This window comes from Eptesicus fuscus, chromosome 15 (assembly GCF_027574615.1).
Source record: "Eptesicus fuscus isolate TK198812 chromosome 15, DD_ASM_mEF_20220401, whole genome shotgun sequence".
NCBI lineage: Eukaryota > Metazoa > Chordata > Mammalia > Chiroptera > Vespertilionidae > Eptesicus > Eptesicus fuscus.
In genome coordinates, this window is record NC_072487.1 from 49,315,518 (window position 1) to 49,340,917 (window position 25,400).

Sequence of the window (25,400 nt, forward strand, 5' to 3'; positions counted from 1 at the left end):
GAAAATATATCTTCTGGCAAAATTTCATAGCCTTATTTGGGTGCATTGGACGATACCCAACCAGCACAGCCCACTCCTGACCACCAACCAATATCCAAGTACTGCATCTGGGTGGAAGCCTACTCTGGCTAAAGGACTATTTCACCCCCTCTCCATGGAGACTTCTGCAGCTTTATCTCCCTTTTGCAGACCTGACTTAAGCTCACAGCTGAGTCATCAGGGTGAGCATGAGAATATCTCTTCTATACTTAAATACAGGCTCATGACATTATAGCAGAATTTTAGTAATGCTATTATATTGATCTGGTTAAAATAATTTATTTCCTATAATGAAATATCATGAACAATAATGGATTTTTCAGATTCCCATCTTATCATCTAGAATGAGACTATTGGTGAGCTGTTTGGGAAGAGGAGAAAGTTGGTTTAAATTATTGCTTCTCCCTCCCCTGCCCATTGAGCTGCAATTTTCCTTCAGCTTCATTTCATCTATTCCTCCCGACTCTCCCAAGAATATGGGGGAGAAATAAAACAGAGCTAAACATGAAACAAAAGGAGTAGAAAAGAGGGAAGTTGCCTATTTTTCTTATCAACTTTTCTTTCCTGCTTATCATTGTTCACTTTACCCAGTCATTTCTCAGACTAATCTGCAGCCCACCTCCTCACCACCAGCCTTCCAGAGCGTCCCCTTCTTACTGGAATAAGCGACACCTTTTGGTTCAGGGCTGGGACTGGTCCTGTACACAGTCCATTAAGTGGATCTTGTTCTCCCCTCTGTCCGTGTTTTACAAGAACCTTGTTGTGTTTCTGAGTGCGATACCCCCGGGGAATCAGCATGAGCTCAGAGTTTTTCTTTCTCTCCCAGGAGTTGGAAATGCTTCTCCTTTTCCTGTAAAGCTTCTGGCCTGAGATAGAATCACTAGAGTTCTGGTCACCTGACGACAGGCTGGTTCTGGGAGCCTGGAGGTACAGGGGCAAGGACCTTTAAGGTGGGAGGAATCACTTCAAGCACTTGAGTGTCTGAAGCACTTGAAACAGCACTGTGTAACGTCAGTGTTAAGCAATCGTTTTAGCCAGTGGACAAAACAATTCATCTCCTTGCTTAACACAGAACTCAGCTCTTTGCCTTGCCAGTGGAAGCAGAAATCAGAGTTAGAGGGGCCTCAGAGATAAGCAAATTCAACTCCCTTATTATGTAGGTGAGGAAACTGAGACCACCTCCTCTCAGCAGGAGTGGGTTGGCAAAGTGTCAGTCCTCAGACTTCAGAGTAAAACAGGCAAGAGAACTCCAAATGGGTTTTGCTGTGTAGTGGTTTGGAGCCCTTGTCAGGTGGCTCAGTTGGTTGGAGTATCATAGAGTCATCCTGTACACCCAAAGTTTGGGGTTCTATCCCTGGTTGGGTCACCTGTGGGATGCAATGAATTGATTTTCTCTCTTCCTTTCTCTCTCTCTAAAAATAAATAAATAAATAAATAAATAAATAAAAATATATCTTCAGGTGAGGATTAAAAAGAAAAAGAAAAATTATCACACTTCTGGCAAAATTTCATAGCCCTATAATAGAAACCCAGTGGCCTAGATTGTGATTTAAATTAAAAAAATATTTTTTTACTGATTTGTAGAGAGAGAGAGAGAGAGAAAACATCAATGTGAGAGTGAAATATGTATCAGGTGCCTCCTAGATGTCCCACACCAGGGGGTCGTGCCCACAACCCTTTGGTGCATGGGAGCACACTTAGCCATCTGAGCCAGACTGGCCTGGGCTAGATTGTGATTTTCTTACAGGGGTTTGCCATAAATTCCACATGAGAATTTATAGGTTCTGCTGGGTTGTATGGCTCAAGCAGCAGGGCCATTTACACCCCAGCCTAGACTTGCTGCTGAGAGCTTCCCTGATCTGGGCCCCACTCAAAGCTGGCAGCCTTTTGTGTCACCCAGTCTATGGGTTGGAGTGGTATTTTCAACCCAGGAATAATATTCTGCTTCCAGAAAAAAAGTCATCTTAATTGGGGGACAGGAGGGTGAGAGATGCAGTAACTTGTCCTTTTCTTTGGAGGGGATGTTTCAGACCACTGAAGCACCCCAAAAATTAATTGTTGTGGTGGGCTCTTGGGTTTATCCCACCCTTGAAAGCACATGGAGACCTTTACAAAAATTTCTAACATATTTTCCCCTTTTCATACATCTAGTCAGACTTATATTCTGTCCTCAATATTGAGACCAATGTGATGTTCTGAGGTGTGTCCAGAGGGTTCAAGACCCTTCAGAATATGTTATGATAGCCCAGCTGCTGTGGCTCAGTGGATTAAGTGTTGTCTCTTGGACCAAGAGGTCCTGGGTTTGATTCCTGGTCAGGGCACATGCCTGGGTTGTGGGCTCGATCCCCAGTAGGGGGCTTTCAGGAGGCAGCTGACCAATGTGCCTCTCTCATTGATGTTTCTCTCTCTCTCTCCCTCTCCCTTCCTTTCTGAAATCATTAAAAAATATTTTTAAAAAAGAATATATTGCTGAAACCGGTTTGGCTCAGTGGATAGAGCGTCGGCCTGCAGACTGAAAGGTCCCAGGTTCGATTCCGGTCAAGGGCACGTACATTGGTTGCGGGCACATCCCCAGTGGGAGGTGTGCAGGAGGCAGCTGATCGATGTTTCTCTCTCATCGATGTTTCTAGCTCTCTATCTCTCTCCCTTCCTCTCTATAAAAAAAATCAATAAAATATATATATATATAAAAAAGAATATATTATGATAGTGGGCATGAAAGGTAACATAACTCTGGTACAAGACTATAAATGAATACTATTGTCCATTCCACTGACCACATGACAGTTAGTTCTGATCCTCCTTTCTGATTAGAATGGGAAATAATACATTCACCAGATCAGTGGTCACATACCATGTATTTGAGGCAATGTTAATCTGCTTTAGCAAAGATACTAAGTCTGGTACAGAAGCTTCAATTTGAGCTACTACTTTTGTGAGTTTGCAATAGACCACTGTCATCCTCCAGAATCTGTCTAGGATTCTGCTGAATCAAATGTAAATATGATAGGGACCACTATTTCTGTATTCTTTAAATCTTCAAGAGTATCACTGATCACTGCCACTTACTATAATGATGTTGTTGTTTTTCATTTTATTTATTGGTTTGAGAGAGAGAGGGAGAGACACCAATTTGTTGTTCCATTTATCTCAGGCTCTGTGTCCAATAGTCCTTGAATTGCTTGGATAATATTCCCCTTTCTCCTGTCTGTGAATGCCCAAGTAAATGCTAGTAGACACCTTTGTGGAAGGATTGGGACTATCATAGCCATAGACACTTGCCATGCTGTTGCAGGGTCTTTCCTCCTGGAGACCTGGCCTCTCCTTCAGTCATTGGATTCTATGCCTGAAAGCTAGTTCTGGCCCAGAAACTGGGCAATGAATCATGACTCAGCTCCTTGATCTTCTAACCTTGATTTCTTTTGATTGCTAGGCGGGCCATCTTTACCTTAGGAACATTGTATACTATTAGTCATCTCCATCGCTCTCTGCAGGTCAGGCCTTTCTGGCTGCCATTCCAAACTCATAGCTCATTATGATAATTACATCTGTGTTGCTTCTGGTGGTTAAGTGCTGCCATCTTGCCTCTATTATTCTGGGGTCTATTTCCATTGCTTTCTAGGAGCCCTGTTCTAAAAGTGCAGGGACAGCCATGACTGAGCTTGCTGGTAATGCCCCTTTCCCCAGAGCTTCCTTTAGGGCCCTGATGTGGCAGCGTCATTTGGTGAGTTTGCTGGTATTACATCCTATATCCACTTCAACTTTCCTCTTCTCTGACCTTTTGATCCCTAATTTCATCATTTCCCATAGCAATCCTGACACTTCTATTTCACATATTATGACCCTTTGCTTTTTCCAAGCTCTTATAAACCATCTGAGCAACGTGTTAACACTCTCAGGGTCCTTGCACCCTCTCATGTGTCCCAGGAGAACTACCCCATATTGACAACCTTTTCCCAATCAAATTTTAGGTTCAACTTCTCCCCACTTAGATTGAGCTTCAGAATTCTCATAATATAGTCCATTCATATTCTTTTGGCTTCTGTCAGTACATATTGGTTGTATTGTCTCTTTCCTTCCTTATCAGGTCCTGGCTATTTGTGTTGCTACTTAATCCTAGTTATTGGTCTATTGGCCAGGTTGGGATGTAGGTTAAATCCAAAAGGGGAGGCACATTTCTTATAAGCCAGATATTTCTGTATCATCTTCAAGCAAGGGAGAACTAATCTTTAGCAAGAAGAAATGGGCAACTTATGAAGGCCTAGAAGTACAGAGAAAACTGGAGGTTTAATATTTTCAGGAAGCTAGACCCATATATTACCATTCCATATCCCCCGTTTCCAATCCTTCCAATCAGGACTCTAACCTGGGTATAGCCAGTTTATAATGGCTGAGAATTCAACTTCTCTCTCTTTTTTTTTTTTTTTTAATATATATATTTTATTGATTTTTCACAGAGAGGAAGGGAGAGAGATAGAGAGCCAGAAACATTGATGAGAAGAAACATCGATCAGCCGCCTCCCGCACACTCCCCACTGGGGATGTGCCCGCAACCAAGGTACGTGCCCTTGACCGGAATCGAACCTGGGACCTCTCAGTCCACAGGCCGACGCTCTATCCACTGAGCCAAACCGGTCTCGGCTCAACTTCTCTAGAGTGCTGCAAATCTTATGAAGTCCTGGGCCTGATCCCGATCATCAGGTTTTTCTGCTGTGTGGCATGCAGGAGATGATAGTTTCTTCATATCTTACTAAGAAAGTCCTTTGACTTTGACACCTAGTCTTCCCCCTGCCCCACTTTTTGTTGAATGTATTGACACACTTAACCTTTATAGTCTTTCTCCAATTTATTTATTACTCTGAACAACAAACATCCTATTACTTCTCAAAAGCCTGTACATTGTGTTCTTTCTCCCCACCCCCCAAGTGTTCCTTTCCTTGGGTAAAACATCCCAATTTACCACTGGTGAACATTTTAGCAATTGCATTACTATCACATGCTAGAGGCTAACTGCTCTGTACCACTAAAGATGGTATTCTCATTGCTAACAGGTTGGTGAGTGATCCAAGTCACAAATCCCATTTTAGAGTTTGCTTTCTTGGCTCACTCCTGGCACCAATTATTGTTAATCAGGTACTCTAGGAAGCAGAGATTTGAATCCCAAAATCTTATTGGAGAATGCTTTCAAGATCATTCTGGAAGAGGGAAGGACGCAGGATTGGGCGGAAGGAGTTATGCAATGCGTTCCCACAAAAAAAGCCAGTCTATTCCATGCAGAATGCTGAAGCTAGGATGGCCCTACAGAACTGTCCCTAGTTGGGGCCGGGGTAACTGGGTCTTTGAATGTGGACTGCCCTGGGAAAGAAGACATGATTTTAAATGAAGCAGCTTTTCTCAGGTAAGTTTGTGTTGGGTATTTAATTGCAAGTTACCAGCCATTAACACTCTCAGCATCTGGGGGAATGAATGTTCCAGTTTTGAAGGGCGGAGATCTGGGGAGCTCACCACAATGTAGTAAAATACAATTTCAATATAACCAGTGTAACTATTTTGGCATATGTCCTTTCAGAATTTCAAATTCAAAATTTACTGTTTATGTATAATTTTACAAAAATGAGACCATCTTCTGTGTATTGTTAGAAACTCTTTTTAAAATTGATTTTTAGAGAGAGAGGAAGTGAGGGAGGAAGAGAGAGAGAGAGAGAGAGAGAGAGAGAGAGAGAGAGAGAGAGAGAGAAAGGAAAGCAAAACACCAATCGGCTGCCTTCTGCACGTCCCCTACTAGGGATCAAGCCTGCAACCCGGGTATGTGCCACTAGGTAACATTTCCGTGCATGCAATGATGCCCAACCAACTGAGCCACACTGGCCAGGGCACATGTCTGGTAGTGACTCTTTTTAAATTTAGCAATGTTTTATAAGCACCTTTTCATAATTACATACTTCTATAACATCTTTTTAAAAAAATTTTTTAGAAAAGTTTTAGATTAACAGAAAAAATTGAGCAAGCAGTACAGAGAGTTCCCATATTCTCCTAACCCCACCACAATTTCCCTTGTTACTGACACCTTGCATTAATGTAGTGCATTTAATGTTACAATTGATGAGCCAGTATTGGTGCATTATTATTAACTAAAGTCCAGAGTTTACATTAAGGTCATTTCTTGTGTTGTACAGTTCTATGGATTTTGACAAATGCATAATGTCATGTATACACTATTACAGTATCATATAGAATAGTTCTACAGTCCTAAAAATGCTCTATACTTCACCTGTTTATCCCCCTTCCCTAACCCCTGGTAACCACTTACTGTCTATAATTTTGCCTTTTATAACCTTGTTTTTAATCCTTACCTGAGGATATGTCTTTTATTGACTCAAGAGAGATAGGAAGGGAACGGGGTGGGGGCGGGGGGAGAGATAGAGAGAGAGAGAGAGAGAGAGAGAGAGAGAGAGAATCATTAGGTTGCTTCCCGTATGTGCCCCAACCAGGGATCAAACCCGCAATCTAGGTTATGTGTCCTAACTGGGAATCAAACTGGCAACCTTTTGGTGCACAGGACTATGCTCAACCAACTGAGCCACACCAGCCAGGCTATAACATTTTTTAAAATATATTTTTATTTATTTCAGAGAGGAAGGGAGTGGAAGAGAGAGTTAGAAACATCAATAAAGAGAGAGAATCATTGACCAGCTGCCTCCTGCACACCCCCCACTGAGGATCAAACCTGCAACCAGGGCATATGCCCCTAACCAGAATTGAACCCGGGACCCTTCAGTCCGCAGGCCAACGCTCTATCCATTGAGCCCAACTGGCTAGGCTATAACATTCTTTTTTTTAAAAAAAATATTTTATTGATTTTTTACAGAGAGGGATAGAGAGCTAGAAACATCGATGAGAGAGAAACATCGACCAGCTGCCTCCTGCACACCCCCTACCGGGAATGTGCCCGCAACCAATGTACATGCCCTTGTCTGGAATCGAACCTGGGACCCTTCAGTCCGCAGACCGACGCTCTATCCACTGAGCCAAACTGGTTTCGGCTATAGCATTCTTTTTAATGGCTGTATAATGTTGGGTTCTGTGGCAGAATGAATCCACTAATGCTGTTACATGACAAAGAAAAGACCAGAATGGTAACAACAAACCTTAGATTCACAATAGGAGCAAATCAAACTTTGCTGACATGGAACAGGATTCACTTGCCCATGTGGCTCACACTTAACTCTGTATTTCAATGTTTCATTATCTTTGGGCAAAAGAGCTTTTTTGATCTCACACACTACCTTGGAAATCAGAAGAAAACATCTGGCACTCCCTCTGTTGGGAGAACCAAAGCAAAGCTTTAAACACCATCTGTCAATTTCTCCTTTCAAAGGAGTCTTTCCAAATTTCTGGGGGTTCTCCTTGCCAAGGCCTTGTCATAGCAGCACCAGAAGCAAATTAAATTATTGAAGTTTTAATGATGTCTGGTTAGGAGGCTGGGCTCCGAAGGCTTCCTGCTGCACAGGTGCACATCCTCACAGACTATCTCTACTCTCCTTCCATAGGTGCCAAGCCATACATGGATGTGCACTTTGTTCTCTGCACAAAAGTGCCTGGCTGAGGGGTCCAGAGACGGCAAAATCCTGCCTCACTCAGCTTGCCAAGCTTTATACCCTGGCATTGCATCCCCTCAGAGAGGGTGCCTTTTTCTATATTGCACAAAGGCACAGTTTAGCGTAGTGGCTGGCTTTGTCCTGGAGTTTATTTAACCCTATTTGTAATTGTTTACATGTTTGTCTTCCTCCTAAGGTTCTTGATGACTGAAATCTGGTCTTACTTAATCTTTATTCCCATTGCAGCACAGGGAGAGATGTATAGTAGACCTTAGTATATTAGCTCAATATATTACTAGGGACAAGGATATTCTACCCATACCATTAAAAAAATAAAATTATCTTTTACTATTAACTAATTAATTTTTAAAAAAAATCCTCACCCGAGGGGTGAAGATATTTTTTCCATTAATTTACATCAATGTATATATTGATTTCAGAGAGAAAGGGAGGAGAGAGAGATGAAACATCAATGATGAGCGAGAATCATTGATCCTCTGCCTCCTGCATGCCCCCAACTAGGGATGGAGCCCGCAACCTGGGCATTGTGCCCTGACTGGGAATTGAATCGTAACCTACTAGTTCGTAGGTAGACACTCAACACTGAATCACACCGGCTGTGCTCCGTTAATTTTTTTAAAGAGTGAAAGAGAGGTGGGGAGGTGGAGAGAGAAAGAGATGGAAAAAAAAGAGAGAGAAAGAGAGAGAGAAACATCATTGTGACAGAGACACATCGATTGGTTGCCTCTCAGCCTGCAAGTGCTCTTGACCTGGAATAGAACCTGAGACCCTCTGGTGCACAAGTCGATGCTCGAACCACTTAACAACATAGGCCAGGGTGACTATTTATTTTTTACACCTACAGGATGACTCTTACCAAGCTTTCTGCTATGCTTTTCCCCCCTAAGTTCCCCTTTCCTTGTTTTGTTTCTTTCTCTCCCCTTTACTAGTTTTTCTCCCTCTCCTTCATTGATTCTGTAAACAACCCAATAACTTTTTGAATTGGTCATTACATATTTGTTCTCATGCCCATTCCCTGTTCTTTTTCTGTATAAACAGCAGTAATATGCAAATTGACCAATACTCCAACACATAAGATGGCCACCCCCATGTGGACACAAGATGGCCACCAAAGCATAAAGGGTTTCAACCTGACCTCCAAGTTTCTCAGAACTATGATTCCCATCTGGTTTACCAACTGGATACTAGCTAGATTGTCAATGGGAGGCACCAGCAGGAGAATGAAGGGTGGGAGAAAGAGAGGTCAGGGTAGTTCTTCCTCTTTTTTTTTTTTAAATATATTTTATTGATTTTTTTACAGAGAGGAAGAGAGAGGGATAGAGAGTTAGAAACATCGATGAGAGAGAAACATCGATCAGCTGCTTCTTGCACACCCCCTACTGGGGATGTGCCCACAACCAAGGTACATGCCCCTGACCGGAATCGAACCTGGGACCCTTGAGTCCGCAGGCCGATGCTCTATCCACTGAGCCAAACCGGTTTTGGCTTCCTCTTTCTTATTATCACTGTGGGAGCATATTCCAGCAGTGGCTACCATATTCTACATGGTTTCTACTTCCCTTCCTTTCTTGGACCCAAGTCCTGCTGTCCATTTCACTCCAGTCAAGCCCTGCTCTCTCCAGAGCCAAAGTTGATAGTTTGGTGTGTATTCTTTTAGTTGTTTATACTTGAATATATCTATTCTATCTAATAAAGCAGTAATATGCAAATTGACCAATACTCCAACACATAAGATGGCCATCCCCATGTGGACACAAGATGGCTCGCCACAAGATGGCTGGCAAGGGAGGGCATTTGTGGGTGATCAGGCCAGCAGGGAAGGGCAGTTGGGAGGGACCAGGCCTGAAAGGGAGGGCAGTTGGGGGGGACCAGCCCTGCAGGGGAGGGCAGGTGGGAGTGACCAGACCTGCAGGGGAGGACAGTTAGAGGCGACCAGGTTGGCTGGGGAGGGCAGTTAGGGGTGACCAGGCCGGCAGAAGAGGGCAGTTGGGGGTGACCAGGCCTGCAGGGGAGGGCAGTTGGGGGCAACCAGGCCGGCAGGGGAAGGCAGTTAGGGATGACCAGGCTGGCAGGAGAGTGGTTAGGGGGTGATCAGGCTGGCAGGTAGAAGCAGGTAGGGGCAATCAGGCAGGCAGGCAGGTGAGCGGTTGGGAGCCAGCAGTCCTGGACTATGAGAGGGATGTCCAACTGCCCATTTAGGGGAGGGGTCCCAGATTGGAGAGGGTGCAGGCTGGGCTGAGGGACACCCCCTCCCATTCACGAATTTCATGCACCAGGCCTCTAGTATCTATATATATCTCTCTCTGTATATAAGGTGTCCCAAAAATGCATACACACACTTTGAATATAAAGGCAGTGTTTATTAAAATTGAACTATCAAAAAAAAAATTGAACTATCAGCTGTTAAAGCATGTATACATTTTTTGGGGACACCCTGTATATATCAACATCTATCTATGTAGCTGTTTTCTTTCTACAATGAGAACAATAGGCTTTTTCCTGCAATTTGCTTTTTTACTTCACAATATATTGTGATAGTCACTGACAAATTGCTCCACAAAAAGCTTTCACCAATTTATACTGCCATCAGCAGGGATATGAATCATTATTTCTCCATCCATGCCAGCATTGAATATAATTAATCCTTTTTAGCTTTTGCCAATTTAGTGAAGTGAAAAAATGGGGACTTGTTTAATTTTTAAAAGTTATTAGTGATGTTGAACATTTTTTTCACTAGCTATTTTGTCCACTAGATATTTGTTTCTTCTTTAGTGAATTGCCTTTTGAACAAGTTACATCTATATTTTTTTCCATGAATCATTCTGTTTTTCTTATTGATCTGTAGGGGCTCTTTTTGTATTGGGGAAATTAGTCCTTTTCCTGTTATAGGGTCACAAATATTTTCTTCCAGTTTATCTTTTCACTTTGTGTATGGGGTCTTTTGCCATCATCAAATCTGTCAACCATTTCCTTTAGGGCTTCTGAATTTGGTGTCATGATTAGAAAAGTTATTCTCACCCATGATTCAAAACATTCTATTCTAATATTTTAGAGTTGTTGTTGTGTTTATGTTTTCATGCTTTTGGAATTTGAAATCATCTTTATCCATTCATGATCATTAGGATAATTGCATCTTCATTTGATGGTCATTACGAAGATCTTAAGAAACTTCAGAGGTGACCCAGAAACCTGAGTCCTTAATTGTAACCTTGAGCTTATGAAAAAGCATAAAGGGTTTCAACCTGACCTCCAAGTTTTTCAGGACTCATCCTGACTTTTCTTTTGGATTTCACAGAAGATGCCAGCGACTTTATTTCTACAGCCTTAGAACTGTTAAACCCAAGCCAAGCCTCTTCCCTCCTGGTCACTCCAACCTTATCTCCCTCTGCTCCCTTTGCTCTACTTATTCTTATTTTCCAGGAACTTTCCTCCATCCATGCCTTTGCTCAAACTACTTTGTTCTAATTGTTTTGGGCACCCTTCATTCTGTTCTGTAAGGTCTAACTTAAATGCCTCAGTTCTCCATGAAATCTTCCTTGATTTCTCAAGTCCACCTAAATACTCTTTCCTCTCTACTCTTCAGCCATGGAATGTGTTACTCAGATGATTATCTGCCAGGTACTGTCATTATCTGTACAACTAAATATCTGATTCCCTCACTTGACTTCCCTCAGAGCATCTTTGTAGACTCATGGTGCCTGACACTTGGTAGGATTTAGCCAATGCTGCATGGCTAAATGAATAAAAAATTGTAGAGCTGATTATATCTTTCCTGCCTCTGCTCTTAGACTCCCCAAAAGTCTAGAGGTGTATGAAGGGAGGGAGAAAGAGTAGAAAAAAGAGGGGGGGCGGGTTGTGAGCTAGTGTTCCTTGGACTGAAATGCTATTTGTAGACCAATTTCTAGTTGCACTGGGAGGAAACAGACACAGGGCAGGGTTAGTAGATGACTGGCATCCTGTTCAGCCTTTTCTGGTCACAGGTTGAGTTACTACTGGGATTAATACCTGGAAACTGACACATATGAGCCACTCCTTAGGAAGGTGAAGAAATATTTGATTTTCCAGGAAATGTCCCCACTTCCTTCCTATTTCTTTGTCTCCCCCCTCCCCACCCTGCCCCGTGCCGTTATTTCTTAAGGATGGGTTGCCTCCATGTGGCTGGGTGGCACAGAAACCTGGTCCCCACTTAAAGCAAAAATGCAGAGAAAGAAATATTATTAGATCAGGAGACTTAGGCTGATGGGGAATCTCAGGAAGCCCCTGTCTGATGGGGGAGGCTTGTCTCTAGACTCAGGGACAAGCTAGAGGAGAGGAACAGGCCCAACCCTCCAAAGGTTTTTCCTTCCTATTCCTCCTTGGCACCATAGTCTCCTGATTCTTTTTCTGCTTCTCTGGCCACTACTTTTCCACCCTTTTCTCTGCTTCCTCTTCCCATGCCCTACTTGTCAGTGCTCTAAAGGGTTCTATCCTCAGAAGTTATCATTAATCTGAATTTCCATTCTTCTAGCCAAACCTTCAAGAATTTGACTCAGGTCAAAAACCTTAAAGTCATCCTGAGTCCTCTCATTTCCTCATACCATGCAACTAAATTTCCTCACACCATGCAACTAATTTGTGAGCAAATTCTTTTTTTTTTTTTAATCCTCATCTGAGGATATGTTTATTGATTTTTTGGAGAGAGAGGAAGGGGAGAGAGAGAAACATCAATGTGAGAGAGAAACATCTATCAGCTGCCTCCTGTACAAGCCTTGCCTGGGGATCAAACCCAAAACCTAAACATGTGTCCTGACCGGGAATTGAATTCAAAAGCTTTTGGTGTGTGGATGATCCTCTAACTGAACCACCCAGCCAGGGCTAATGTGAGCAAATTCTTATGGCTCTACCTTCAAAATGTACCCACAACCTGACCATTTCTAAACACTTTCACTGCTGCTATCACTCTGCTCTACAGTACTATCATTTCCTGCCCGGATTACTGCAATAACCATAATGTTCTTTCACACTTGCCCTTCTTGCTCAGTATAGCAGCTACAGTGATTTTGCTAAAAAGTTAGATTATTTCCCTTCTCTGCTCAAAACTCTCCTATGATTTTCAGCTCACTTAGAGTAAAAGCCAAAGTCCTTAAAACTATCTACAAGACCCTATGTGATGTAGCCAACTGTTACCTCTTTGTCACTTCATCTCCTACTATTCCTTTCTTTGCTCACTCCATTCCAGTCACACTGGAATGCTTAGTTTTCCTAGAACATAGAAGGTGAGCTCCCACCTCAGGGCCTTTATACCGACTGTTCCCTTGCCTTGGCCTGGCATTTTCTTCTTTTAGATATTTACATGACTCATTTCCTCACTTCCTTCAGGTATTTTCTTTTTGGCCAGGGCTCTTCACTTCCTTCAGGTCTTCACTCAGTGTCACCTTTCCCTGGCCATCCTTTATAAATGTCAACCATGGCCCTAGCTGGTTTGGCTCCGTGAAAAGAGTGTCGGCCTGGGACTGAAGGGTCCTGGGTTTGATTCTGGTCAAGGGCATGTACCTCAGTTGCAGGCTAGCATGTGTGCGAAGGCAACCAATCGATGTGTCTCTTTCACATCGATGTTTTTCTCTGTCTTTCTCCCTTCCACTCTCTTTAAAATTCAATGGAAAAATATCCTCAGGTGAGGATTAACACACACAAAAAAAGAAATTTCAGCCGTGGAGCTCTGACTGGTTTGGCTCAGTGGATAGAGCGTTGGCCTGCAGACTGAAGGGTCCCAGGTTCGATTCCGGTCAAGGGCATGTACCTTGGTTGTAGGCACATCCCCAGGAGGAGGGTGTGCAGGAGGCAACTGATCGATGTGTCTCTCTCATTAATGTTTCTAACTCTCCCTCTCCCTTCCTCTCTGTAAAAAAATCAATAAAATATATATATATTATAATTTTTTTAAATATATATTTTTAAAAAAAGAAAAAAAATTTCAGCCATGGATACTTTCTTGTGCTTTATTCCTTTTCTTAACAGTATCACCATTATTATGTTATTTTTTCTAGAATGTAAGCTCTGTGAGAGCAGGGATTTTTTTGGCAGGGTCTCTTTTATATACTGCTGTATTCCCAGTGTGTAGAACAATGCCTGGTATATTGCAGGAACTCAATACTACTTATTAAATGAATGAATAAAAAGTTTATTTGGCCCTGGCCAGGTGGCTCAGTTAGTTGGAACATCATCCTGCACACCAAAAAGTTTCGGGTCAGGGCATATACTTAAGTTGTGTGTTTGTTGATCCACGGTTGGGTTACATTCAGGAGGCAACCAATTGATGTTTCACTCACATCGATGTCTTTATCTCTTTCTTTCTCCCTTCTTCTATAAAAATAAATAAAAATATATCCTCAGAGTACCAATACAGTACACATGTAAACTCACATTTCTCCCCAAAAAATAAATAAATAAAAAGAAACTCACATTCCCTCCTGAACATCTCTCCAGAAAATTTGCCCTCTTTGGCCAGCTGAATTCCTTACCAGCTGAATTCCTTATTATTTCCCATAGGGCTTCAGTAAATCTTAGGTTTTTCTTTCTTTCTTTTTTTTTTTAATTCTTTTTTTATCGATGTCAGAGAGGAAGGGAGAGGGAGAGAGAGAGAAACATCAATGATGAGAGAGAATCACGGATCGGCTGCCTCCTGCACGCCCCACACTGGGGATCGAGCCCACAACCAGGGCATGTGCCCTGACCGGGAATCGAACCCTGACCTCCTGGTTCATAGGTTGATGCTCAACCCCTGAGCCACGCTGGCCGGGCACCTTAGGTCTTTCTTGTTTCTTTTAGTATGAGACCCCAAAAAATGTGTCCCCTTTTCACGATTTCTCCCATATAGCTGGTCTCTTAATCTTGTTGAGACAATCTTATAAATCTTGCTCCAGTCTTCCCCTTGTCTCCATCCCTACTGTTTCTGCTTTAGTTCAGGTATGAGTCTCTTATTCAATGCAGAAGATTACCATGTCTTCTCCATTTTATTCACTACTGCCATTTTAATTCTCCCGATGAAGAGCTTTGATCAGTTCACTGCTCTCTCCACAAATCTTCTATGGCTGTCTATTATCTGTTGACTTAAGTAGGCAAATAATATAGAATTCATGATTTGTTATTGTTTGCTTATTCTAACACCCCCCTTCTGGAACTCTGTCATTGTGAGTTAAAAATTGCTGCACGTTCAAAGTACATATATTATCTCCTTTGGAGTTCTGAAGAGAAAACAGGGCTGGAGAATTAAACATGAGAGTGTGCACACTCTTTCCGTACCCAGAAAGTGGAGATGTAAATCTTTCCTAATCTCTTAGCAATAGTCAAGTTTTCCAGATCCATTGATGTGCTATCATTATTACTCTCTGACTTTTCCTACTTTGAGAGGAGAGGCTTCTATTTCTCCCACCATTTAGGAATTTTTGGGAACCTGATTCCAGAAGACATCCAATAAACGCACAGGGCAGTAAAGGTTTGGGATTGGATTAAACTGGTTGAATGCTAGAATTGGAGGATTCAGAGGTCGCCTTTCCACCTATTCACTTATAAATGAGGAAAGTGAAGCCATGATCAGAAAGGATTCAGTCTTGTACCAGGTCAGTGACCCGGGACCAGAAGCGAGACATCCCGATTCCCAAGTAGGTCTCGTTGGTAAATATTTCTGCTTCCCTTCGTGTTTCAAGGCTCTCGGTTCCCGCCAGATAGATGCCTATCTTCCAGCAGTGGCTTAATCCCCTTACTTGGAGGGAACCAGGAGAAGAGGCTAGAGGCCCAGCTGGATGAAAGGAGATGCAGCTGAGGGTGTAGGAGCGAGAAGAGGTCAGAGGTCGCACCTCAGCTGCCCTCTGCCCCTTTAACTCTGGTCCCTGCTTTTCCGACCCGTCTCCCTAAATCCGCTTCCACGCCTTACCCTCCCCGTGACCCTCTCCTCCCGCCCTCCCTTAGGGTCAGCAGGATTCACCCATTCCAATGGGCAACGCTCCGGGTAGGAGGGGTTGTTTGGCACTAAAAGGGAGATTAGTTACGTCACGTCGGTCCCTCCCACTGGCCCGAGGGGCGTGGAGCGAGGCGTCATGACATCAGACGCCCAAGGGGGCGGGGCGGTGAGGGGAAGGAGGAGGGAAGTAGGACTTCAACATGGCGGCTGTGGTACTGGCTTCGGCTACGGTGACTGCCCGGCCTGGGGCGAACAGAGTTGAAGGTGGCGGTGTTCGCTCTCCCTAGGAGCCGTCCGCGGGGACCGAACGTGGGAGGTCGGCGGCGCCAGCACCTTTCGGCTTCTGGGACGGCGGCGGCGGCGGCGGCAGCGGTGTTCAGGTGAGGGGGGAGGCGCCTCCTTCTGGGGCCGGGAGAGGAGGGGTGGGATTGGGGGTAGGGCGCCGGGACCGGGATACGGGTGAGGGAGGGAACCCGGGGGAGAGGCTAGAGGCCCAGCTGGATGAAAGGAAATGCAGCTGAGGGTGTAGGAGTGAGAGGAGGCCCGAGATCCGTGACTCGGGGAGGGTTCGGGGAGAGGGGTCGGAGTGAGGGGGCCAGAGTTGAAGGGGCGGAGGGCAGATGGGTTGTGGGGAAATGAATTCGGGCGAAGGGGACTGATACACTGCTGGGAGGTAGGCTGTGTAGACACCTGTCTGTCTTGCTGGAGTGAGAGAGAGCTCGGTGGGAAGTAGAGGGTGCCGAGGAGGTGGAGCCAGGTTCTCGTAAAGAAGGTAAGTGATGTGGAGTTGAGGGTGAGTTGGGGACGCGAGGTGCACATTTCGTTCTTCCTGAGGTGACGAGGTTTGGGAGAAAGGGAGTAGACCAGACGTGGGGGGAGTGATCTTTGGGGACACCGTTGACATTGTCGGGCCTTCTCCGGGTGTGTTTACTTCGCCTCTTGTTATTTCTTGGGTGGAGACTTACCTGTACAGTCCGTCCACCTGGGCCTCTGAAACAACCGCAGATCTTTTCTTGCGGAACATCAAGTTATAGTTCATTTATTTGATCTGTATCAGTGCTCTCTGGCCTTTGTGTTCTCGCCACATGGACTGCGTTCCAGAGTAGCCTCTTAAAGTACGACTGAACATAAAAGTAGATTTTATATTAAGCCGAACATGTTGAGAGTTTTTAGGCACCATTTGTTGCCAACCAGATTTGGTAATTTAGTGAACTATTAAATAATTCTGTTCTAACTCCACTTACTAGTCCACTCCTCAGTCGTGTATTAGTATTTGAGAATTAGGTTAGATATGACGGATGTTTCTCTTTGAAATTTTATTAGATTGGGTGGTGGGGAAAACAGGGCACTTAGTCTTTAGTGATAGCTAGCTCTTTCTAATCAAACAAGTTAAACTGAAACTTTCTGAATTTTTATAGCAAATGTTTTGGACTGCAAGTGTCCAAAGTCTATAAAGAATTACATTGTCTGCATTAACTTTTTTATTTATTTATCTTTATTGTTGAAAGTCTTACAGTTGTCCCCTTTTTTACCCTCATTGACTCCCACTATCCCACTCCTGTCCTCCCCCCTCCTTCACTGCACTATTGTCTGTCCATGGATTATGCATATGTGCATAGACGTTCTTTTGTTAATCACTTCCTGCCCCCCCTTCCCTCTGAAATTTGTCATTATTTACTTTTAAGTGGAATTAAAAAATTTTATTTATTGACTAGAGGCTCAGTGCACAAATTCGTGCATGGGTGGGGTTCCTTGGGGTGGCCTGCAGAGATCAGGCCCCAGCTTGCGCCCCCCCCAGCCCTGCAGCCCCACAGTCCCACCTGGCACCCTGCTTTGGTCTGGCGCCGCCCCCTTACCTGCTCCACTATCCCACCTGCGGGGCGATCCATCAGGGCCAGGCCCCCTGCTGCTGCTGCTGCTGGTCGTTCTCTGTGGGGTGATCGATCGGTGTGGCACTCGGGCCCCTGCTCGCAGCCACCTTGGCCTGGCGCTGCCCGTTCATCTGCTCCACCATCCCACTACGGTCCTGCTCTCTTTGGGGCCCATCGGGGCTGGCAGCGCCATGTCACTGATGCCCACCATGTTCCTCGCCGCCCCCTGGTGGTCAGTGCACGTCATAGTGAGTGGTCAAACTCCTGGTTGAACGACCGCCTGAGGGGACAATTTGCATATTAGGCTTTTATTATATAGGATTTTAGAGAGAGGAAGGGGGAGAGAAACATTAGTTTGTTGTTCCACTTATTTATGCATCCAGTGGTTGATTATTTTATGTTTTTTATTTTATTTTTTAAAATATATTTTATTGATTTTTTTACAGAGGAAGGGAGAGGGATAGAGAGTTATAAACATCAATGAGAGAGAAACATCGATCAGCTGCCTCCCACACACCTCCTACTGGGGATGTGCCCACAACCAAGGTACGTGCCCTTGACCGGAATCGAACCTGGGACCTTTCAGTCCGCAGGCTGACACTATCTCCTGAGCCAAACCCGTTAGGGCGTTTTTTATTGATTTTAGAGAGGAACCGGGGGGGGGGGGGGGAGGGGGGGGAGATAGAGAGAGAGAGAGAGAGAGAGAAAGAAAGAAAGAGAGAGAGAAAGAAAGAAAGAAAAAGAAAGAAAGAAAGAAACATGGCTAGACGGCCTCCTGCAAGCCCCCCACAGGGAATAGAGCCCGCAACCTGGGCATGTACCCTCACCGGGAATTGAACCCGGTGCTCAACCAACTGAGCCACACTGGCCAGGACAGTGGTTGATTCTTTTTTTTTTTTTTTTCAATCAAACCTTTTTCCTATTTATTTTATTATTTTTTATTTTATTGATTTTTTACAGAGAGGAAAGGAGAGGGACAGAGAGCTAGAAACATCAATGAGAGAGAAACATCGACCAGCCGCCTCCTGCACACCCCCCACTGGGGATGTGCCCGCAACCAAGGTACATGCCCTTGACTGGAATCGAACCCGGGACCCTTCAGTCCACAGACCGACGCTCTATCCACTGAGCCAAACCAGTTTCGGCTCAGTGGTTGATTCTTGTATGTGCCCTGACCAGGATGAACCACAACCATGACTTATCTTGATGATGCTCTAACCCCGTGGTCAGCAAACTGCGGCTTGCGAGCTACATGCGGCTCTTTGGCCCCTTGAGTGTGGCTCTTCCACAAAATACCACGGCCTGGGCGAGTCTATTTTGAAGAAGTGGCGTTAGAAGAAGTTTAAGTTTAAAAATTTTGGCTCTCAAAAGAAATTTCTTTTATTTTTTTATATATATTTTTAAAATTTCTTTATTGATTAAAGTGTCACATATTTGTCCTCATCCCCCCATTCCCATCCCACACCCCTCCCCACGGATGCCCCCACCCCCTGTTGAACTTAACCGTTGGATAGGCTCATATGCATGCACACAAGTCCTTTGGTTGATCTCTCCCCCCTCCTCCCTCAAAAGAAATTTCAATCATACTGTTGATATTTGGCTCTATTGACTCATGAGTTTGCTGACCACTGCTCTAACCAACTGAGCTACCTGGCCAGGGCTTTAAGTGGAATTTTATAAATTAAATTTTTGTTTCTAACCCATCCTATTCATTTTTTTTTCTGTCCTAGTTATTCTTTCTGTTACTTATTTAACATTTATTGAATGCCTATTGTTACATTAATAAGTCATTATAATTATGGAAATAGGAAAGTTTGTTTCTTTAATGAGCATCTCTATCACTGTGTAGCAAATAACTTGCTATGGCCTCATTGGAAGATAAAGTGTTATCTATATATATAAAAGCCTAAGCAACTATTATGACCGAACAAATGACTGGCCGGTAGCTATGATGCGCACTGACCCAGACCTTGCTGCTGGGGCCCTGACAGCCCCGAATCTGATTCTCCTGGACCCCGGACCCGGACAAGAGGGAGGAGGGAGCCCGATTCCTCGTGGAATCGACCGTTGGTTAGCTTGCTGCTGGAGCCAACCTCCCGTGGTCCCTCCCCATGGCTGGCCGGCTTTCCCAATCGGCCCCACAGTCAGCCAGGCTAAGGGACCCCACCTGTGCACAAATTCATGCACTGGGCCTCTAGTTTTAGAAATAAAGACAGGAAGAAAAAGTATGAATAAAAGAACTTTCTGAATTTTTCTTTTGTATTTGATCACTACCTCATTATGGCATTTTTTTTTTTTAGTATATTTTATTGATTTTTTACAGAGAGGAAGAGAGAGGGATAGAGAGTTAGAAACATCGATGAGAGAGAAACATCGACCAGCTGCCTCCTGCACACCCCCCACTGGGGATGTGCCCGCAACCAAGGTACATGCCCTTGACAGGAATCGAACCTGGGACCCTTGAGTCCGCAGGCCGACGCTCTATCCACTGAGCCAAACCGGTTTCGGCTCATTATGGCATATTTTATGTATATCTGAGAGATTTTATTTTTCATTTTGATTTTGAAGAAGACAGTCATAGTATCCTGATAAAATAATATTAGGTCTGTAAATAATTCTCAATAATGGTTGCTATAGCACATTTATCTAGGACTGGCAAATGTCACTTTATCTTGTTTATCTTTTCTTTTATGTCTTGACTAGAGTAAGGTATTTAAAATGCAATTTCAAAGTTTAATTCAGTGACTAAAATTCTCTCAAGTATTTTCTGCATTATAGATGAATTTTCATTAGCCCAGAGTGTAGATGTCAGTATGATAAATATTTCCTGTTCTCTGATTATACTGTTAAACGTTTGGAGTTTTTTCACATGTAGATTATTTTAGTGTAAACTTTTTCCCACAGACCAAAAAAAAACAAACAACCATCAGTTCATCATTAACCAGGTGATTTTCTTTTTTTCTTTTTTAAATATATTTTATTGACTTTTTACAGAGAGGAAGGGAGAGAGATAGAGAGTTAGAAACATCGATGAGCGAGATACATCGATCAGCTGCCTCCTGCACAGCCCCCACTGTACATGCCCTTGACCGGAATCGAACCCGGGACCTTTCAGTCCGCAGGCCGACGCTCTATCCACTGAGCCAAACCGGTTTCGGCCAGGTGATTTTCTTTAAACAATCTTTCTCAATACATGGAAAAGGTATTGTGTAGTATCTTAATGTATTAAATAAGCTTTTTCTTAGGGGAAAAATATCTGAAGTTTAGAAATTAACTGGATTTAGTTTCTCATATAGCATGAGAATCCCTACTTCTGTATCATGAAGATAAGTGAAAAATCTATCCTCTTTTCCAGAATCTAATTGCTTATAGGAAAGAGCCTTTCAGTTAGAGAAAGAAGTAAGGAGCAGATTCTAACCCGTAGCACACAATTTCTTGTATTATTGGAAAATAATTTGAATGTAAGAGTAATGTTTTCCTATAAATTGATAGTTATTTCAGGCTTTAAAAATTTAGGTGAAGGTAGCAAGATTTACAAAGGGAAAGGTGCTAACACTGGGTATATGCTAATGAGCTAGGCATTGTTAACACTTCACATAACCTAACTTAATCCTTACAGTTTGATCAGGTAGGCAGGTTGTGATATGCATCCTTTTAGGTGTTGAGGATCAGAGAAGTTAAGTAATTTAAGGTTACAGCTATAAAGTGGTTAGATTTTTCTAACTTTAATGCCCATCTATTACACCATTTTGTCCCTCTTAAGTGGTCACAGAGCCATTCTAATTCCTGTCAAATTTAAAGTGTAAGCACTTTTTAATTTTAAAGTTATGTCATTTAAAACTACTTCTTCTCATTGAAATAGAAGTATTACTGCAATGATAAATATTTCATTAAAATTTTAGTCAATTAAGATATCATCAGTATTCTAGGAGTAAATGACTATTTTGTACTTAACAAAATAAGCTAGAGAAACTGGATAAGGGACTAAAAGTTTTCTTATTTGTATTGCTGAGTCAAGTTGGACCCAGTTCATTAAGGGCCAAAATTTGTATTTGGCAGTATTCCGAACATGTTCTCAGAATTCTGGATTGGTCATTATCAGTTGCTTAATACTTACCAAACACTTCCAGTTTTTGAGTCATTGAATTGGCTCATGGTAAATGTGAATATTGTGCTTATGGAGTTAAGAGCCAGCAGTGTGTGTTTTGGGTGCTTCACTTCCTCCCTAACACTTGATATTGTCAGGCTTGAAAATTTTTTTCTAATCTAGTGGGTTTGAAATGGTATCTATTACGTTTTTATTAGCATTTTCTGAAGTTGAGCATCTTTTCATGTGTTCATTGGCCATTTGTGCTCCTGTGAAGTTTTATGTCTGTTTTTATTGAGTTGTTTCTTTTTCTGATTGATTTTTAAGAATTCTTTATATACTTTGAATGCTAATTATTTGTAAATTTATGGGTTGCAAATATCCTCTCAATTTATGACCTGTCATGAGACTTCCAAGGATTTTAGTGAGAATGTCAAAGACATGGAGCAGGACTTGCTTCAGTGGGGCTTTGGTGCTCACTGAGTCTGCCTCTTGAGTGTGTCGCTTGTGGATGTGTAGAGTTGTAACTTAGTATGGTCTGAAGCTGTCCACTGGGTATACTGGCTCTAGGACCTCCAGGGAGGTGCAAAGTCAGCCACTGCCTGGGGCCACCTGGCAAGAGCTACAAAGGGATCTGTGGATGACTTGGAGGCCCAACAGTGAAGCAAAGCTAGTGCCAGGTCTTGGGCCTTTTATTGATAGGTTTGGGGTACACTGTCATCAGCTGTAGCTTGTTTGAGAGATTTTAGCAAAGTCTGAAACCTGAGCCAGGACAGGCCATTCAAATGGAAAAGCTGCTACAAACAGCTTGGGTGGGGCTGCAAATTGGATGGGGCAGGGTCTCAGGGAATCACCAGGGCAGAGGAAACAGTGTGCTCCAGGGTGATGGAGACTCAGATACGGCTGCCAGTCAGCCCTGTGACAGGGAGGTTCTAGCACAGGAACAATGACCCCTGTGAGCATCCCTGTCTGGGATAAAGCCACCCCCAAGTTCCTGCCCCAATGCCAGACAGTTCCTCCCCATATGTGTCTGGGTCTCCCAAAGCCGCCTCGTGCTGGGAGTCCAAGTAAGTTCTTGCATGGGTCCTTTAAATGGAACACCTGGGTCTCTAGCAGCCTCCTTGTCACTCAGCCACAATCCCTGCTGGTTGTTACAGCCTGTAGATGCGAGGACTTCTCTTCCCAGCTCTGGGACCCTGGGCTGGGGGTGTGGTATGGGGCTGGGACCTCTTGTTTCTCATGGGTGACCTCCTCAGAGACTATTTCCTTCCCAATTAAAAAAAACGGCACAGCCGAAACCGGTTTGGCTCAGTGGATAGAGCGTCGGCCTGCGGACTCAAGGGTCCCAGGTTGGATTCCGGTCAAGGGCATGTACCTTGGTTGCAGGCACATCCCCAGTAGGGGGTGTGCAAGAGGCAGCTGATCGATGTTTCTCTCTCATCGATGTTTCTAACTCTCTATCCCTCTCTCTTCCTTTCTGTAAAAAATCAATAAAATATATTTAAAAAAATAAAATAAATGTTTAAAAACAAAAAACAAAAAACGGCACATGTGGGTGTCGGGCCAGCCCACTCCACCCTTCCTACCAATCTCAGTGTGCTTTATTCTTTACTTCTCTAGTTGTAGGGCTTCCATTCAGCCAGGTTTCAGGTGGTTCTGAATGATGGTGGTTCTGTATTTTAGTTGTAATTTTGATGTGGTTGTGGGAGGCAGTGAGTACAGGCATTTACCTACTCCACCATCTTGGTTCTATTTATATTTTTCTTTTTTTAAAAATTTTATTTTACTGCCGAAACCGGTTTGGCTCAGTGGATAGAGCGTCGGCCTGTGGACTGAAAGGTCCCAGGTTCGATTCCGGTCAAGGGCATGTACCTTGGTTGCGAGCACATCCCCAGTAGAGGGTGTGCAGGAGGCAGCTGGTCGATGTTTCTCTCTCATCGATGTTTCTGGCTTTCTATCCCTCTCCCTTCCTCTCTGTAAAAAATCAATAAAATATATTAAAAAATCATTTTTATTTTACTTTTTCCATCACTAATTCGAGAGGAAAAAATATACGCACCCCTATTTCACTGCAACGTTGTTTACAATAGCCAAGATTTGGAAGCAACCCAAGTGTCCATCAGTAGATGAGTGGACCCTTTCTAATCTGGGACCCCTTGAGGGATGTCTGACTGCCCTCCTGGGATCGGGCCTAAACGGGCAGTCGGACAGCCCTCTCACAATCCAGGACTGCTGGCTTCCAACCACTCGCCTGCCTGCCTGCTTGGTTGCCCCTAACCGCTTCTGCCTGCCAGCCTGATCACCCCCTAACCACTCACCTGCCAGCCTGATCGACGCCTAACTACTCCCCTGCTGGCCCGGTTGCCCCTAACTGCCCTCCACTGCAGGCCTGGTCCCCCCCACCTGCCCTCCCCTGCAGGTCTGGTCCCCCCCAACTGCCTTCCCCTGCAGGCCTGGGTCCCCCCCACCTGCCCTCCCCTGTAGGCCTGGTCGCCCCCACCTGCCCTCCCCTGCAGGCCTGGTTCCCCCCAACTGCCCTTCCCTGCAGGCCTGGTCCCTCCCAACTGCCCTCCCCTGCTGGCCTGATTGCCCACAACTGCCCTCCCCTGCTGGCCATCTTGTGGTGGCCATCTTGTGTGTTGGGGTGATGGTCAATTTGCATATTACATCTTTATTATATAGGATTATGACTCTAGAGCCTGTAAGAGCCTATGAAATGTCTTCTTCACATATAAAAAGGTTAAATCATTTTCATTATGATTTGTTGGTTCTTTGAAAATTGATGAACCATGTACTTTATAATTTTCCACTAACTAAATTATCAGCCAGAATACTTCATCCCCACATCATGCTGGAAACAGAATCTTTTAAAGTAAAGCTTTAAAGAAATTATAAAATAATACTTGTTTGCCATATAATGTTCAGAATATATAGAAAAATGTTATGAATTATTTTCAGTCCTACCACCTAGAGCTAGCCACTTTTCTGATTTTTTCTTTTCACAAATTTTAAAACATGGCTTGTTTCATTTGAAATCTGAGAATGCTTTTTACGTAATACTTTTTATCCTTAAACGGGTTGGGTATAGTCTTTGTCTTTTATTCAATGTTGTTGTTAAGTCCATAGCAGTTACTAACCAGTAAACTATCTGTGAGTAATAAAAATGGCATAATTGTTTGCTGTTAACACTTGAAACTATCCTTGAATGACACTTGCTGGCTAATAGGCCTTAATATGAAAGATCTACACTTCAGAGTTCACTGGACATTAGGACTAATATATGCCTCTTGCTACTGTTATGACTTTTTGCCTAAAATGGAACAGATAGATAAGTTGAGATATAAAATAAGCTAGGGAAATGCCTCTATGAAATGGCCTTGGCTAAGTTAGAATCAGGAATGGGCTGTTGAAGTGGTTTGTTTTGTTTGTTTGGTAACTGAAGAGAATTAATTTATCCTACAGATTATAAAATTAATGGATAAAATTATTTTACCAATAAGTAAAATTATTAGTTATCCTATCTAATAAAACAGTAATATGCAAATTGACCATACCTTCGCTATGCCGACAGCCAATCAGAGCGAACAAGATGGCGGTTAATTTTCATACACTGGGAGGGAGGAGTGCAGAAAGCAAGGTGGCTGTGCGGGCGGGCGGCAGCGCGGCTGTGGAGCACGCGGCCATGGTGGCCTCTGAGGCGGTGGCAGGCAGTGTGCGCGGCAGCGACTGCGCATGGCCGCAGTGGTGGCGGTGGTGGTGGTGGGCGGGGCGCACAGTGGAGGCAGCAGGCGGGGCGTGGCAGGCGGTATGCGAGGTGGTGGTGGCCTCGGAGGCGGTGGTGGCTG

General features: G+C 43.8%; 1 protein-coding gene across 4 annotated transcripts in view; it reads left to right on the forward strand.

Moving 5' to 3' along the window:
• The first annotated feature begins 15,774 nt into the window (after nt 1–15,774).
• Nucleotides 15,775–25,400, forward strand: part of UBAP1 (ubiquitin associated protein 1) — a 44,360-nt gene continuing 34,734 nt past the window's right edge. For 3 of the 4 annotated variants that reach the window (XM_008141976.2, XM_054726807.1, XM_054726806.1), the window contains exon 1: nt 15,775–15,977. The gene's annotated coding sequence lies outside the window, so the exon portion shown is untranslated. Of the gene's footprint in view, nt 15,978–16,347; nt 16,370–25,400 lie in introns of those variants that run through there. The other variant, XM_054726805.1, reaches the window with a different exon arrangement.